Source organism: Chlamydotis macqueenii, chromosome 2 (genome assembly GCF_036417535.1).
Source record: "Chlamydotis macqueenii isolate bChlMac1 chromosome 2, bChlMac1.mat, whole genome shotgun sequence".
Lineage (NCBI taxonomy): Eukaryota > Metazoa > Chordata > Aves > Otidiformes > Otididae > Chlamydotis > Chlamydotis macqueenii.
This window is the reverse complement of record NC_141557.1, coordinates 8,843,366-8,861,429: the sequence shown is the minus strand read 5'-3', so window position 1 is coordinate 8,861,429 and position 18,064 is coordinate 8,843,366.

Below are 18,064 nucleotides of genomic sequence, written 5' to 3'. Positions count from 1 at the left end.
ATATGGCAAGCAAAACCATAATTTGAGTTGTTTACTGCGCCACATTTACACAGTTACATCAAAATTGGATTAGCTCCTCACTTGAATAAAAGATAATGAATATTAAAATAAAATTCTGCATAGCTAGATTCTACAGGACCTCTTCTGCTTTTTCATGTTAAAACCAGGAACTCATACGAATAATTTACGTTTTCTGCAATACCTTCTTAGTTTTTCCTGCAATTGAACAAGACCTACCATGAATCAATGTTTAATTCCTTATAAAATTGTAAAAGAGTTCTATACCTTATTCTGGATGCCTTAGTATAATATTCTTCAATAAGCATGTGAAAGTAGAGTTCTCTTCCAGTGTCAATAAGTAGTTACAGTGAGCACAATTAACTAAAATGTGTTCCTACAAGCAACACCCTCAACGCAGTACTCCTTTAGAGACAAAATCATCAGGAGCTGAAATGCCTCAGCTGAAAGGCCTCAGCACCTTTGTGGCTGTTGTTATGGGCTTGGACACTCAGGTTTGCAGTGAATGTCTGATTGAGAGCCCCGATATCTTCAAAGTTTAGTATCTTTGTTGTCCATTTTTATGGTCTTTGTTCACTGCACTTGCAAATAACCCTCCTATGTCCTGACAAACTGCTCTAGCAAAAAAGAAGTGTAAAAGAAAAGCCTCGAGTCATTTGCTTTTTATTTGCTGTGATAATGAGCTGCATTGTTGATTTTCCGTTGTTTTTTTTGGTAAGGAAACTTTGTTCTAATATATCTTACATTGCTTGGCTGTAGTGTGATGCTCAGGTCAGCTGTTGTAGATTAAACATACAGCATTTGCCTTGTAGGGGATACCTGGTTCTTAATGTGGTATGAATAAATGAATAATCTTTCCTCTAATTCTGATCAGTGTTCTCTTGATTCTGATTTAGTTTCTGATTGCACTGGCAATGGTCTTGAAAGCAATGGAAAGCTTCTTAAAAATAGGAATAATTTGTGGGACACATTTTGTGAGGATATTTTGGATATGAAATGAATTTTGACAGAAGAAGATGCACACTGAAAGTGGAAACTTTGAAATTCCAGCCTATACTATTCTACCTAATGCCTAGTTGTCTATTACATGTCATGAGGTTTGAGTGTCTTCATTTTTTTTTGATAGTGGCATGCTAGAGAGCAACTTAGACTCTTTGATCCATAAAATGTCCATATTCACTCTCAGTGTTAAATGAAGAAAGATTATAAACCCAAAGGCAACCAAAAATACACCAATAAAACTTCTAGGCACTATAACAATTGAAGAAGTGGGGGCTTTTTCAGAGAAGCAGCATTTTTCATTCCTACAACAGATTTACTGAACATCTTGCAGATGTACCATTTCAGGTGAAACTGAAACAGCACACATCAAAATACGTCAAGGATTTGGGGCATCTTGACTGTAAGAGGGATTTTCCCTATGGTGACATTCCTTGCAGTGCAGAGGCGTGCCCAGTTTCAACTGTCTTTAAATAACAGAGAGACATCACAGTGATAGCATAGACACAGAAGATTCTTGCACTGGAAAATTTGTAGTAAAAAAGCTCTTTTTTTTTTCACGTGCATTTGCTTCTATGCCATATATTTTTGCCTGCACAACAGAAGTGATCATTGTTAATTAAAAAACAATAAGGTGTATACGTTCTGGTCAGGTTGTCCCACATCTCAGCATGACATCCAACACTTCACTGCCTCCAGGAGAGGTCACGTTTGGAAAATGCCGAGTTGCTCACATGCCTTTGGGATGATCACATCCTGTAGAATTCTTGACATTTAACCTGATTTTTTTTTCTTTATTTTACCATATCTATTCTCCTTCACTGAGATTGGACTCCAAGGAATTTTTTTTTGCCCTTCCTCTGAGAAAGGAGAACACTCAAGCCTTTTCTTACAGTTTATATGGAAATGTGAAGAGAGATCAGGCAGAAAATGTAAATGCCACCACTTGCATAGCCTAAAATTGTAAATCCCTACAAAGTGAGGCTAATTAAAGTCCCTGTCTTCACTAATCGACTACTCATACTCTGTCTTCTTCCAAAAATGCCAGGTACGTGGGGAATTAGTGAGTGCCTGCATTATCTGATACCTGGCATCAAGTAGCCAAGCAAGATGTCCAAACTTCTGTGATGCATTGGAGCTGTTTATATTTTTCCAGCTGGAGTAGGCATTCCTCAGCTCTGGGAAGGCAGGGAGGGAATTACACCACACCTCTAAATCCCATTTACTTTCTCCTTTCCCACAGGAGAGAATCCCTTTGTGGAGAGACAAGGTGGTTAGAAGTTAATTGCAATTTAATTACCCACCGTGTACACCTTTGCAACTAGAGGAAAAGACAACCTCTCAGTTACTATCTCCATGCTTTCAGAAATAGCCCAGTGAAGCTTTCAAGAGAGGTCTGTAAAATTGGGGTGCACTTTTTACACATACAGTCAAGGGGGTCCCCCAGTCTTGGGGAATCATGGATTTTTGGGGGGAAAGATGTGTCTCTGATTAAAACACTGAGATTTCTGAGACCAAGCTGGATATTTTTGTCCATCAATTGACACGATACTAATGAAAATATTACTAGTTTTAGTTATTATTCTTATGATGTTGACATGTAGAACGAGGTCTTCTTTCCTCCAGGTGCTATACAAACATGAAATAAATAGCCAGCCTCCCTCCAAAAGAAATTGCAACCTTAAATATTCTCTTAAGGGGCAAATTTTCAGATAAACATCTGAAAACCTAACATATTTTATGGTCATGGTCTGTTTTAAGAATAGTATAGGTATTAGGCTAATAAAGACTGCCATTTAGCAGGTCTTTATTGTACCATTAACTTGAAAATGCTGTTATTGTAATATTATTTTTATTATTACAATTAAAGATTAGCTTGAATTTACAGGATTGGGTATAATTTGATTTTATAGAAGCCTCTATAGTGAAGCTCAAATATTTATCTGAATTCAAAAGCACGTGTGTCAGTGTAAGATTGTGCTTTACTCAATAGTCCTGGTCCAGAGGTGGGGTGAAAGTGTGTGTCACAAGGTAAATGTTAGAACCAGCATTTTCTGGGGAAGATTGATGTGTAGTGGATACGGCAGAAAGCTGAGTTTCAGGAATCAAGTGCTGCTTTTTGTTGTTGTTGTTTTCATTGTAACATGTTTTAAATTCTTGTGTGAAAAGGCCTGTGTAAATGCTTGGTATTGGCTTGTTCCCATTTCTTCCACTAGATTCTTGTTTGACCAGGGACTAATAATCACTTAGCTTTTGTATGGCTGAGTTTGCTCTTGAGTGTGTGCACTCTGAGTATTTTGTCAGAGGTGTCTTTAAGTTCCATTTCTATTTGAATCTGAAGATAAAAGGCTTTATTTTAATAACTCTAATTCCTGAAGAAACACCGACATGTTAAGTAAAACAGGACACAATTTTTAAAGCATCTCCTATTAAAAATGATAAAATCTGAATATATTTTACAGACATGCATTTTGTCCTTCATATTTAAAGAAGAAGAAAGATACGTGCTGGTAGAATTTTTGCAATACAAGAAGAGCTGATGGTAACACAGTTGGTGCATCTACAAACAGTGTTCTGCAAGGCTCTGAAGCCTGTGGGCTACTCATTTTAAACTGCAAAACACAAAATTTAACCTTGCACACCCTACAGGATAAGCTTGGCACGACCTGAACAAAGTCCTCAGGGAAAGTGCCAGGAAGGACACTATGTCTTTACAGTGCCTTTTCACTGGAATAGCTTTCTGTAGTGCATTTTGCAGATGGGGGAATTGAAATGCAGAGGAAAGGCGAGGGTCCAATACGATGAGACACTAAAGCACATCTTTATTATGAATAATTGTTCTTTAACTTAAAATTAAGCATAGGCTCACATGTTATTGTGGCCTGGGGCTGAATTTCTTCTTTCAGGTCATACAGCAGACGGTTCCAGCATTAAGATTCTTGGAATCTGTTGATTCTGGCTATTCCACTCTTTTCCTAGATTTGGGATAACATCAACAGCAGAGATGAGAAAATGCAGTCATTAGGAAAGAATAAACCTGACCAGCAGGTGGTTAACTCTTCTGCAAAATATGATATTTTCCATCTTTACTAGCATTATACAACCAAGAGACACTGATGGTCATCGAAGAAAATATTTTATGAGGAAAAAAATGCAGTTAAGGGCATTCTATTCACAACTCAAGGCTAGATGTGAGTTGAAGAAAGGCTGTTGAACTCTCCTGAGAAGAGTAAAGTTTTTAGTAATAGTGTGACACTGAGAGATGATGAGATGGTTATGCTCTTTGACATTAATCCTCAGTAATGCTGACTAAAGTTTTGTGCATGCAGCTGTATGAAATAAGTAAGTGCATTTGCCATAGAATTCCTGCAGATCGACTTCTGTTATAAAAAGTGTGTAGTGTTCAACAGAGACTTTAGCAATATGTTATAAAATAAGCATATTTTTTTCTACTTTGATGAAGAAGATGTTAATTGTTCAGTGCAGTGTGTTTGTACAGCTAAGACATTTTATTGATATCAGGTTGCCCCAAAGTCCGGCTTTAGGCTTTGGAAGGGACCAAATGGTTTCTGGAGGGTTTTTTTTTTTTTTGACAGGATTAAAGAATGTAAAAGACTATTTGTATTAAACAGATTAAGCTGTTAGTAAACATGTCCCCTTTAAATTAAGTGGTGGTGAAGACAAAGAAAGTGCTTTGTTGTTGTCAGATGGATTTGTCTTAAGTCAAATGGGCAAACAAGTTAAACATCAGTCCTCTTTAAATCCCTAATGGCTGTGCAGATTAAATCTCAAAGGGTCTGTAAAATGAGTAAAAAAATTAAATTGCTTTACTTCTTCCCGTCATTTACTTTGGTTAAAGCATTTTTCTTCCTCCTTTTCTTTTTTTCTTCTCTTTTCTTCTCATCCAGCTTCAGAGAACTTTGTTTTCAAACTGCATTAACATACAGACAAATATTAAACAAGAATTTCACTTCTCTGCAGTCTTGTCACTTGTGATGAATACATCCTTGCTTGGTAAGTGCTGGTGACACATCATTGTGGCAGCTTCTGCCTCTCAACAGAAGGCTAATTAATCTTGCTATCAACACTCCTAAACAGAGGTAGCTAGTTCAAAGTTTTATTCTGTAGAGCTGCTTTGTGTGGGATGGGATTCCTTCATTTGAAATGGCTGCCTCTGAATCATGGCCTTCCTGTGATTAGCTTTTCTTTAATGCTGAGGGTGTTGATCTGTGTGGGAACAACAAAATGAGCAGGCTTTGTGCTCCTCTGACCTGGCAATTTTATGCCTTAATAAAATGGGTTTGTGCAGCATGCAATTCAGAAAAGATACCAAGACCCAAGGTGGCCTCGTAGGAGTGTGGACGTGAATTCAAGGTATCATTCTGCAGATTCTCCTTCCATCCAACTGACTACAGTGGGATGTTGAGTGGTTTGGTTTCCAGCAGGAAGACATCCGGGGTGAACACGTTGCTTATACGTCCCAGCTGTGAGTGTGAAAACATTTTCTGTGTGTATCCAAAAGCTGTCAGCGTCAGAAGTATTAGAAGGGGGACAGACTAGCTAAGAATTTAAGGCTGAGTATTCACAACATTTTCCCCCATGAATTTTATCATTCCAGCAGTTCTGTGATGATGAAAATCAACCAACAGAGTATTTGCTCCAACTGGATTTTCATTCAGTTTATTAACGATAAAGAAACCCAACTTCATGCATATTAAAGGAATGTTGATTGAAGGTCACAGAGGTGTTAGCTGTGGTGTCCTGGCTAAATTCCAGTTGGCTAATTACAATCTGCCTTCCTAAAACTCCCTTGTAGTTTCATTATTTAGATCATTGGCTCTTTATATTTTGTTTCAAACTCTTAGTGGCACAGCTTTATTTTTCTTAAAGAGCTTTAACTGTTGAGCATGTTGGTTCATCAGAAGGCAAATGGTGAAGCCAACTTTCGGCCTCTTTGAGTGTGTTATCAATGATATAGATATGGGAGTTAAGAAGGAATACATCTAGCTCCAGTAAAAAGCAACTGAGGCATGTTTTACAATGTCATGTCACACTCTGTGACTGTCATTTGCTGTACTAGAATCAGATGGCACACATGTGGAAAGGTGTATCTCTTTGCTATTTTCTTCCAGTTACCTGAACACGTAATTTGACATCCCCTCATTCTTTCATTTTTAAATTGCATGCTTCTTACTCCTGCTTGCCTGATACCTTCTACCCTTCTGGCAAGCAACCTTTTTTTTGTAAAGGTTTGTTGAACCAAGCAGGTCAGATGGACAATCTCTTTTTGCTGCTTGTCTTGTACCAGTTGCTTTTTCCAAAGGCATGTGAGCTCTCAGTGTCCCTTCTAAAGGTATCATGTTGGGAAACACATAGGAATATACTTTCTATTTGGTGGTGCAGAATACAATTGCCCTCCACTCCAGACAAACCTCTGTTTTGTCGGGCCTCCCAGAGCTCTCTGTAGGAGAAGGACAGGTTCTGGACTCAGTTCTGAACTCAAGCAATTGCATTGCAGCTTGCAGAGCTGATCCATAGTTCGGTGGCATTTGATATCTGCAGTGTTGTTTTCACACTTAAGAGCGGTCACATATCGATGGTGGTGTCTGCTGGTAACAGACTGAGATTAAGTTTAGCTGTGTGGCCTGTGCTGACTTTACTCTTATACTCCACTCACGATTTTTGGTTGCTGAAGCTGCAGTGAAGCAGCTATTTAGAAATGAGTTCAAATGCAGTTTAAATAATTGGATCTAGAGATTAGGTCCATGCTCTTAATAGAAAACGGGAAGGAACAGGGTTTATCAATTATTAAAAATGTTTTCTTTGTACAAAACATTCAGTTTTTTGGTAAGTATACATGTCTCAATGTAATGATTTTATTGAACTATTAAATGTGATTAGAAACCAAAGGTGAATTGTGTTTCAGTGAGTCAGGAAAGCCACAGAGGAGCCGAGTGGTGTCTGTAGCTTTCAAGCACTGTCAGTTCCCCACGAAGCCTATCTAAGGGTGATTAGCTCTTTACTCACACTTCAGCTTGTTCCTAACTAATAATGATTTACCATTTTGCTAAATGCTGAGCACCGTTTTTTTTTTGACAGAGTGCAAAATGCAGGCTTAGAGAAAACCAGGTAAAGATTCACTACAAAGAGCCTGTCAAAATACTTCTAAAATATGCTGTCGTAGTGTTAAACAATTTATTAATAAGCCTATTAATACCCAAGGATTTCTTGTGTGTGTGTGTCTTGAGGTTCTGTTAAAAACATCAGTGTTTAAGATGCTATCCACACAGGCTTAGTGCCAGGGAAAGCAATCCCATTAAATTGGACCTCATAAATATTTCATGAGGTCCAATTTAAAATTAATCTTGGCGTGGAGCCAAACCAGGCAGTATATTTACTACTGTATTAAAAAGAAGCGGCAGATGAGGTAGTTTTTCACAATAGTAATCTAACTGGATTTTTGCACAATCCTAACAATATTTTTTAATAATACAGCTGTTAGTTTTGGCAGGAAGAAATACATTTCTTTCATCACCCATTCATGCAAGAATCATACTGCAACTAGCATATTTTAAGTGTCATCATTCTAGAAGATGATTTTTTTTTTTCCTGGTGATGAAATCTCTGTTTTCTGAAAAAAAATTCACCTTGTTACTTGAAAGGAAATAAATAGTCAGATCTGTAACTTCACAGTGAGAGCGTAGGCTTCTTTGGAAAGGGGCTATGAAGTACTAAATTTTCAAAAGGGGTTTAGGAGGGTAAGAGGTTTTCAATGTGATTTCAGTCTGAAGTCCCTAAGTCAAATGGAATATAAAGTTTAGGCTTTTTAGTAATTTTGATAGGATTGTGAAATTTCCTTCTGGTCACAGCATTAGTAGGCAAATTGGAAGAACTGCGATTTGACAGCAGTTGAGACTTAGTACAAATATATCCCTAGGTATGATCAAAATCTTCTAGGAAAACCTTTATATATTTTTCAGAGACAGCGTGTCCTGATTTAATGCCTCTGAGTCAATTGAGGTTTTAATCGGTGGATACAGAATCAGAACACATAAGACACAGACAGAGAAAGGGCAACTCATTTACTTTGCTCATTTAAGAGATCGGATGATTCTGGGAGACTGTCTGATGGGAAAAGAATTCAGGCTGAAAAAAAATTATTGCAAAAGGAAAAAGTCTCCTACTCTTGGCAATAAGCATCATACGAGGTGTCTAAATAATATTAGGAGACTCTCTCTTTTCTCTCTTTCATATATTGCTTGTTTTCCTACAGTCTCAAGAATTTCCCTTACACATTTGGAAAACACTTAAAACTGTGTATGTGAGCAAAAGGAATAAATAATAAATACAATGACAAAACAAGAGCTTGAGTAACAGTTTGTGTTTTATGGCTTTAAAACTGGTTTGGGGATGAAGAAGAAAGCCTTTTATGCTGGAATAATTTCTGGGAGACACTGGTAAGGAACAAGATTACAGGGTGTTTAGAGATGTGCGTTTCAATAAGGAGCAATCACCATTCATATGCATACGTTTCATTTAAATGCATTATATACACTAGCAGATTGGGAGGCAATCCTGAGACATTGAACATAATTTATTTGGATTTGAAGAAAGCATTTGCTTTTGTGCCTTACAATGGATTTGATTTACTAAGTCAGGAGACATAGTGGAAGCAAATTCAAATGGACTCACATTTGTCTGAGGAAAGGGGAAGAGCAGTAATACCAGTGTGGAAATGGACAAAGGTAACGTGTAGGAGATGGCATGGTGGCATGGGGTTCAGCTCACCTGACTTGCTGCCTGAAATTCTTGTTTAGGAGTAACAGAGTGAAGGGGGAGGGGGAGGCTTCTTCAGATAGCAACTTGTGCCTCCTGTTTTAGAGACGAATTGCATCCTTTTGTGAAGGTGCTGCTCTACGCTATTTAATATTGATGGAGCCTAGAGACCTAGCTTGGTCTAGATGCCTCATCCGAAATTAGAAGAGGTGAATCCCAAATTTGTTATTTCCTATGTGTGTTAATTGTCTCTTCTCTTGACTGCAACCAGTGAGAGACCTAAGGGTCCATTTAATTTGTCTGGACCCTTCTCTAGTGGGTTTTGGACTGGGCCCTCTAGCCTTATTGGTGGAAGGGAAGGAAATGAAATGCTTCCTGTCAAGGAAAGGTGACCTTTATCAAACACTACATACACTGGCGATACTGTCTGCGTTACGCAGGGAAGGAGCGAACAGCTCTGGCAGCCAGCAGGGATTCACTGAGGATGGGTCACCTCCAAGCTAATAGTGAGAGCTAGTCAGAGCTCAGCGGTGAGGTATGTCAAATGCTTCAGTTACAGAAAATAGTCTTCAAGATCTGCGTTTGAAAGAGTCTGAGATACGTGAATAAAAGGGCATGTAGGAAACCAGAGGGGCTTGATTCTCCCAAAGAGAGGCTTGTCAGTATGGGGGAAGTGAAAGATGCAGACTTTTGAGAATTAGGGATTCTGTTAGTTCAAGGAACTCTAGCCATAAGATTTTTATAGTTTAGAAAAATTTGGTCAAAAGTCGAGTCTTGTTTAGCTTTCAGTTTACTTTCCAGAGTTACAGAATCATAGAAAGATTGAGGTTGGGAGGCACCTCTAGAGTTTGTCTAGTCCAGCTGCTCCTGCTCAAAGCAGGGTCAGCTAGGCAGGTTATTCAGGGCCGTGTCCAGTCGAGTTTTGAGTATCTCCAAGGATGGAGACTCCGCAACCTTTCTGGGCAACCTGTCCCAATGATCAGTCACCCTTACAATATAAAAGTTTTTTATTATGTTTAAATGGAATTCCTTGTATTTCAGTTTGTGCCTATTGTCTCCTGTTGTTTCCCTGGATACCACTGAGAAGAGTCTGGCTCTGTCTTGTGTATACCGTCTCATCAGGTATTTATACACATGGGCAAGATCCCCCTGAGCCTTCCCATCTCCAGGCCCAACAATCCCAGTTCTCTTTGTATGACAGATAGTCCAATTTCTTAATAATCTTTGTGGCCCTTTGCTGAACTTGCTACACTGAGACCAAGTCTCATAGTGGGGAGCCCAGCACTACAGCTAGCACTCCGGATCTGCCCTCACCAGTGGCTGAGTAGACGGGAAGAATCACCTCCCTTGACCTGCTAGCAGTGCTCTTCCTAGTGCAGCTCAGGATGCTGTTGGCCTTTGCTGCAAGGGTGCATTGCTGGATCATGTTAAACTTGGTGTCCACCAGGACCCCCTGCATACTTTCTGCTGCTTTCCACCTGGTCAGCCAGGTTATAATGAGGTTATTCCTCTCAAGAAGCAGGACTTTGTGTTTCCCTCTGAGGAAATCCATGAAAGTCCTCTGCCCATTTCTCCAGCATGTGTCCCTCAGAAAGACAGCACAACTGTCTGGTTTATTAAACACTCTTCCCAGTTTTGTATTACCTGTAAAGTTGTTGAGGGTGCACTGTGTCCCATCTTTCAGTTAATTAATGAAGATGATAAACAATATTGGCCCCAGTGTCCATCCCTGGGGTACACCAGTAGTGACTGGCCTCCAGCTGGACTTCATACCAGTGATTACAACAGTTTGAGCCCAGCAGTTCAGCAAGTTTTCAGTTAATCTCACATGTCTAGCATGTACTTCATCAGTTTCTCTGTGAGGATGTTGTGAGAGAGACCACTGAAAGCCATACTGAAGTCAAGCTGAATATCATCCACAGCTCTCCTTCACTACTGTCCTTTTACCCACCATGCCAGTCATGTAATGGTGGAAGGCTCTCAGGTTGGTCAGGCATTTCTTCATCAAGACTGACTAATCCAAATGGTTTCCATGGTTATTTGCTCCATCACATTCCCTGGAATTGAGATGAGGCTTCAAATTATGTAAAACAAAGCAATAGTTATTTTGAATAATTAGATTTTGACTTAAAAAATGACCTTCAGATATTAATATTGCTATATTCAGGTAAAAGATGAAATTAAACAATTGGAAGGGAAGAATAAAGGGAAAAGAAGAGTGTATAAAAGCTGCAAGGTCAGTAAGAGAGGTTAAGAACTCAAGTTCTGAGATTCTTTTGCCAAGATCTTTGGCTTTCTTGGACTTGAGGTCGTCCAGGAGCTAAACAGCAGGCAACTACTAATGCCATCTGCTGGAAAAGGGAACTTATGATACTGGGCCTACTTCCCCACAATATTTTTAATCTACTAATCTTGATGAAGATAGTAGTTTCAGAAATAATAACATTCTGAGGTAAAAGCCATGATTATGCATCAGCTCCTTGGAAAACAATAACACAAATGGAAGTTTCTTACAATGGAAGGGCAGATTATTGTATGTACCTCTGGAGTACATGCAAGGCCATGGTAATGCTGTTGTTACGAGTCTTCTTGTTTTTAGCATTGTTCCCTGCCCAGTCTGGATGCTGTTCACAACACCATTCTCTAGATAGCAGATTTAAATACCCAAGTATAACAAGCTAGATTGTCTGCAGATAATCAGCTCTTTTCCTTTTCCTCTGTTTTTTTTTTTTCCCTGCTCCTTTCTTGCTCATATCCTCCAACAGAAAGCAATGCAAACAGTAACGTCTCCAATCTTACTTAAATGTGTCAGCTTCCTGAGATGGCATTTTACGTCTTTTGTAATAGTGTTGCAGTATAAGCCCATTTTTAGGTCTTTGGTACAAATGAATGTTCGTCTTAAATTAATAAAATATAGGATAACCCCAAAGCCTATTGAAATGAATAAAATTAGTTGAATGTTGTATTGATATAATGAGATTTAGAACACGCTATGCGTATGGAAATAGGATTAATTAATTTTTATTGACTGCAACATAAATAGAGAAGAGGCAGAGGTGCTCTTAGAAGTGGGACTGGATGATATTTAGTGAAGCTCTGGAGTTGATATTAGATAAATCTGGCACTCTATGAAAGCAGATCAACATTCCATTCAAGTTGTCATGTTCCCCTTTCAAAAGCAGACTTTTATCTTTTGCCTTCAGAAGGAAAGCATGTGATTTTTGCAACCAGGTGTTTCTGACCATATGCCAATATTATTAATATCAACACATTAATAAAATTATTAGAAGATTATCCACTGTGCATAAGGACCTACATAGTATTTGCAATTTCATATGTTAATAAGCTTTGGGGATAAGATGGAGGTTGAAGTAGATTTGTATCTCTACAATAGCATGCAATGTCCTGACAGCACGTTACTGTTTCTCCATTATATTGGGTAAGATTTATACCAGACTACCAGCGCACAAAGTTGAAAGCATTATCTTTGGCTACGTATTTTATAGGAGAATTTTTTGAACAGAAGGAACTTGCTTGATAGTAGATAAGATTTTCTGTGGAAGTTACGGAGTTGCAACTCAGGTATCCCAATTGTAAGCTACACCTGGAAAAGGAGAAAACATTTGACTGAGTGGAGTGGTGACGTCTACTTACGGTAGTTCAAGAGTGTGTATGAGATACAGGTGATGCACCCTATAATATCAGAACTTTCATTTTTGTAAGAGATTTAGTTTCAGTTCTGGCAATGCTTTACTGTTGGTTCTATTCATTCTGTCTTTGGAGTTTCAGGAATGAGGCCATTGCAGGATTATGGAGGTTACGGCTCTGCTAATTCAATTCTGCACTAGTGATTTAGATATTTAATGCACTCATGGACCAAAAATATTTTAGATTTTCCATTGTACGTCTAGATTCAGCCAACATTTTAATTTTTACTCACTTTATAGTGTGGGATTTTCTCTTTGAAATCTATTTCATTTCCCTTCTATTCCTGCTTTAAAATAAACCAAAAAACCACATTGCCTTTGGACTGATTTCCTCTGCAGATATATTTTTACATTAACTGGTGTTACCCTATTATTCCTGAACTTACAGACTCCTTTGTTTCCTTTTATAGTTAGATGACCCTAATGTGTTTTGATGTATTTACATTCCCATATGCAAAATTTTTCCTTTTTTATAACAAATACTGGGGTATGTCTTAAGAGACAAAGGATGTAATTCAAATACTTACCTTCTGGAACATATTCTTAATTTAAATAAATTAATAAATAAAAATTCTCTTGTGCAAAATCCACAGTTCAGTTTAGGCTGAGTAAATATGAAATGTTAAAGCATAACAGTAGGAAAAGCAAATTTGGACTCGTGTTTTGCAGAGAGATGGAATCTACAGTGTGATTACATTTAGACTTAGTAGAAGACAAACCATTGCTTGCATAGACAGGCTTAGGTTATAGCAGAGGAGCTGTTTCTCACCGTAATTTTATGTGGGTTTTTTTATGTAGTAGAGATAAACGAGTTCCCAAGTGGAGTGAAATGGCTTTTGAACTCTCTCTGGAATCTTAAAATTGAAATTACATTGTTCTTCTGGTGTAAATGGGTATAGACAAGGCCAGGTGAATTGTGTCGAGGAGCCATTTTTTATTAATTTGGCATGCTTACAAAATGCTTTTAGTCTGGATGGCAATCAAAGCTCTAAGATTTGAACTAATGTCAAACCCTTAGGATAACTTGGTACTACCACATAGCATGATGCTTGCAGAAAGCTAAAGAAACCTAGCAAGTATCATGTGTTCAATGAGTCTGGCATACCTAAAGCATTCTTTTGGTTCTCCAAGAGTAAACTGCAAGGGAGAATTAGATGTTCGTTTTTACAAATATGAGTGGGTGAAATTCTCAGATAAAGAATTATATATGGAAGCAAATTTTAAATGTATCTGTTTTTAAATATTGGAAGGAATATGAGGGACTCCATACATGTGCTTAGAGGTAGGATTGATTACTTCTTAGACATGGTTTTATTCCAAAGGCCAAGATTTATCAAAACAGGACTTTGTGATTTACTCTGTTTAAGACCACATCATCCATGGACACTTTCCCAAACATCAATAGCATGTTATGGGTAAGACAAGAGATACCTGTGATTTTATGCACTCATGCTAAATTGAATGGCTTGTATTTCTAGTAATGGTTGAGTTTGTACTCCATAGATGAAGAAGAAGAGGGAAAGAATTTTGTAAATAATTGAGTTTGTTCCAAACAAAATGGGTGGCACAAACTAAGGAATATACATGAAAGGTGGTGAAGAGGGTAGATTTGCCAGAGCTGAGGAGTGTAGGAGGAGATGAAAGCAGAGATGTGGCTTTGAAAGAAAGCTTTGAAAGAAAGAAGAAGAAACAGGGATGTGAGAGGTTTGAGGAGACACACTGAAAGAGAGGAGTCATAGGGAGCTGAGTTTCAAGTGCAACTGAGCTGGAAGGATCTACAGTGAGAATGTGTTAGGGAAAATGGGAAGTTAAGTTGAGTCTTAGCAGTGAGGATGACAATACAGGACATAGTGGGAGATGCAGAAACTGGAGAAGCTTCAGGATCTGGATGTGAGAGCTGTACAAGGGAAAACAATGGGGATTTCAGCAGTAAAAAGGCTGGTGTCATCAAGCAAGTAACAAGGAAAAGAATTGCAATATTATTCATATTGGGTGGTTATATTCTCTTTAAGTTAAATGGCCTTTACCAAAGTGAGTTTACCTACTGAGGTGCACTACTACGTAATCTTGAGGATTAATGATATCATAAAAATATAGACATCTTAGGTATAACAGGATCTGTAGAAGATGGAGAGACAAACCTTTAGGGTATGGCAGAGGAGGTCACCTAAGAGACTGAGAGGTAATTAGCCTGGAGGAAATTGTCTAAGAAAAAATCAAATTAAGAGCTTCAGAATGCAAACTGAGAAATGTCACTGTTTTTCATCAGTTCTGCTTCTCCTAAAGATTTATAAGAGACATTTATTGCACCAAGCAGTTGCCACTGTGTTAGTGGGCTAGAGATAGAGGAGCAGAAAGACTGGTGTTTAGAACAGATGAAATTGCCTCTTGAGAAAAATGAGTGACAGACTGCACTTTGAATTTTGTTTTTAAAAAATGATTAAATCAATTTACATCTTCCATTAAAGCTGAAACAATCTGAATCCTGATCTCATTTTGTCAATGCCCTAGGATTTTAGAAAAACAATTTTATTTTGCCTCAACTCTATTTTGATGAATCTGCATACATTTTGAGAAACCTCCTATCTAGGCAGACAGGGCTGTAGTTTTGTTGTGTTTTACAAAGTGTGTTTGTTTGTGGTAGGTATGTTCAAATAGGCTTTATATTTAATCTAAACCACCACATTTCAGGAAATGATCTAGCATAAAGTCCATAGTTTCTGTTCTCCTCTGCTTTTTATAAACAGGAAATCACTGACTGTGATTTCTTGTGAAAAGAATGTATTGATTTCTTAAAAGTAGACAGCAAAGGTGCTTAAAAGAAGTCTGGGTGTTCAGCATCTTTTGGCTTCTCAAATTTTTTTAGACTCTTGCACAGGTTTCATTTATATTGCTCTTTCTTGGTAATAAAAAAAGGATTTGGAGAAAGCTGGTGACTTTTTGAGGACTTCGCCATATTACCTTGCTTCTATAATTACATTGACTTAAATCAACTGATTTACTCCACTCTGAAACTAAGTAAGCCTTGCTCAGCCTTATGGCACATATTTATCAGCACAGTTCTGTTTTAAAATGTTATTGGCTGTAGCAATTACAGTCTTCATAATTGATGATATTACAATATAAGCTCTTTTCTTTTTTTTTTGCCTGGAGCTCTATAATTTATTTATGTGTGTTTTTATTTACATAACATATTTATTACTTATGAAAGACTCTTCAGTGGTAATGCTGAAGAGGAACAGCGTGGCATGCATGCACAGAAGAGTGATTTTTAAGGTATGTGCCGTGTTCTTTGAGCTCATCTTGCGAAGCTGGTAGTTCCAAGCAGCATCCAGAAATGATCCATTCCTTTCTTCTAACTCAATCTATTCCTATTTCAGCAAACTACTACATAAGTGGCATGTTTTCAGCATGCTTTCTGTGTATATATTTAGTATTTCCACTTCTATTGATAGCAATAGAGCTATACGGCTCAATTGATGTCCATGCATTCAGAAACACTTATCCAATAAAACGGGGCCATGTAGGAATGTAAGTTTGGTATTGGTGAACAGACTCTCTAAAAGTTTCATTTGCTGCTTTATAAACATTCCAGGGCTGTGTAATATGGAGCTGTAAATCTTGAATATGCTACCCATGAGTGTCGACTCATTGCTTAATGCCTTCAGACCCCTGATTTAATTGTATATTTGTGAGGAACAGTGCACCTTCTTGCTTAACCCTTCTGAGTTACGACACCCTCAGTGTAGTGATTCCATAAGCTGTTGGTGCTCCATGAAATGTATCTTCTGTTAGCCAACTAGACAAACATTAAGTACTAGAGAAGGCCAAGAAAGGTGCTGGTCTTGGTTTGAAGAAATCAACAGCTATAAAAGTGAAAGTCAGTAACTGAATTTAGCAAAATCACTCCCAGAAACCTAGCTGGTTTCTGCAGACTTGCAGTATAAGGCTATATGTAATGTGAAATTTGTGCAAGTCTGCTCCCAGTGTTTAGGGCCTGTTCCTTGCGTGCAAGAGTGATTCAAACGTGTATGTGCAGTTCCAGGGAAATCAGCAGAAACACTAAAATGGGTAACGGTTCTCAAGTTGAGCCTCTGCTTATAATAAGAGTAGTGGGTGGATCTCAATGCAAACAAAAGCTTGTCAATACACAGATTGTGGCTTCCCTGGACACATCATCATAATGAAAATCTTACACTTACTCTGTATGTTAAATTCCAATGGAATATCAAGAGTTCTTAAAATGTGATCAATAAGTTAGCCTTAAAATATGACATATTGAAATACAACACAGTGTCTTGCTTTTAAAAATGAATGAGATCAATACATTTTGTTTAGATGTCCACAATCATAGAATTGATTAATCTTTAATTCTGAAAGGTAAGTGAAAGTGCCTGAAACATTTAATATATTAATACATTAAGACGATCACTATAAACGCAGTGAAACCTATGCCCTAGAGATGCCAGGAAGGAACGTGTTTTTCATAGGTAAAGCTTGTTGCTCTGGGCGCAGTGTTTCTTCTGCAGGTCGTACATCCAGCATGACATATTAATGTCACTGGATTTCTTTTTAGTATCCCTGATTGCATGGTATTCAAGCATGATTTTTGCTTTGGTTCAGCAAGGTGGCGTGTCATGAGCTTCCGTACTCATGCATGACTTGCAGATAAAGAACTGAAAAATAATTGAAGCTCAGAATGAAAGTGTTAGCATTGTGCTTTGGCACTATAACCAAAACTATAACCGCTATAAGGTGGTTCCTTGCTTAGACTGTGGTGGCTGGGTAGGATGGTTTGGCTAAGAAGTTGATATTGAAAAAATATGCTTGACTTAAGCAGACTACTTCAGAGGCAGCTTAATCTGTGCCGATTAATGGAACAGTTATACAGTTTTTTTACAATATTTTTTTTTTCTCAGTCATTGTGATCACAGCTGTTAGGAGACCCTACGCCAGCTCTGTCAATGTCTACTGATGTCGTAGTTCAGCCGCGATCGGGACCAGACTATGCAGTCTCTCTCTCACTCCCCCCATCCTCTGAGAGAATAGGGAGAGATAATATAAGAAAAAACGGCTCGAGGTTTGAGATAAGGACAGGGAGAAAATCCTTAAAGTTACCGTTGCGGGCAAAACAGACTCAATTTGGGGAAAACTATTCATTTATTACTAAAACTACCAGGATAATGAGATAGAGAATGAGATAACCTCCCCCACCCCTCCCTCTTCCCAAGCTTAACATTATCTCTACCACCTTCCCCCCGCAAAGCAGCACACGGAATGGGGGTTGCGGGCAGTTCATCATATGTTATTTTATGCCGCTGCTTCATGGTCAGGGGAAGAGCTCCTCACATTCCTCCCCTGCTCTGTTGGTGGGGTCCCACCCACGGGCCACAGTCCTTCATGAAACTGCTCCGGCATGGTTCATCTCTTCCATGGAGTGCAGTCCCTCCAGAATGCCTGTCCCAGTGGGCCCTCCAAGGGACCACAGCCGCCTTCAGGCATCCACCTCCCCCGGTGTAGGGTCCTTCATGGGCTCCAAGTGGATCTCTGCTCCTCTGTAGACC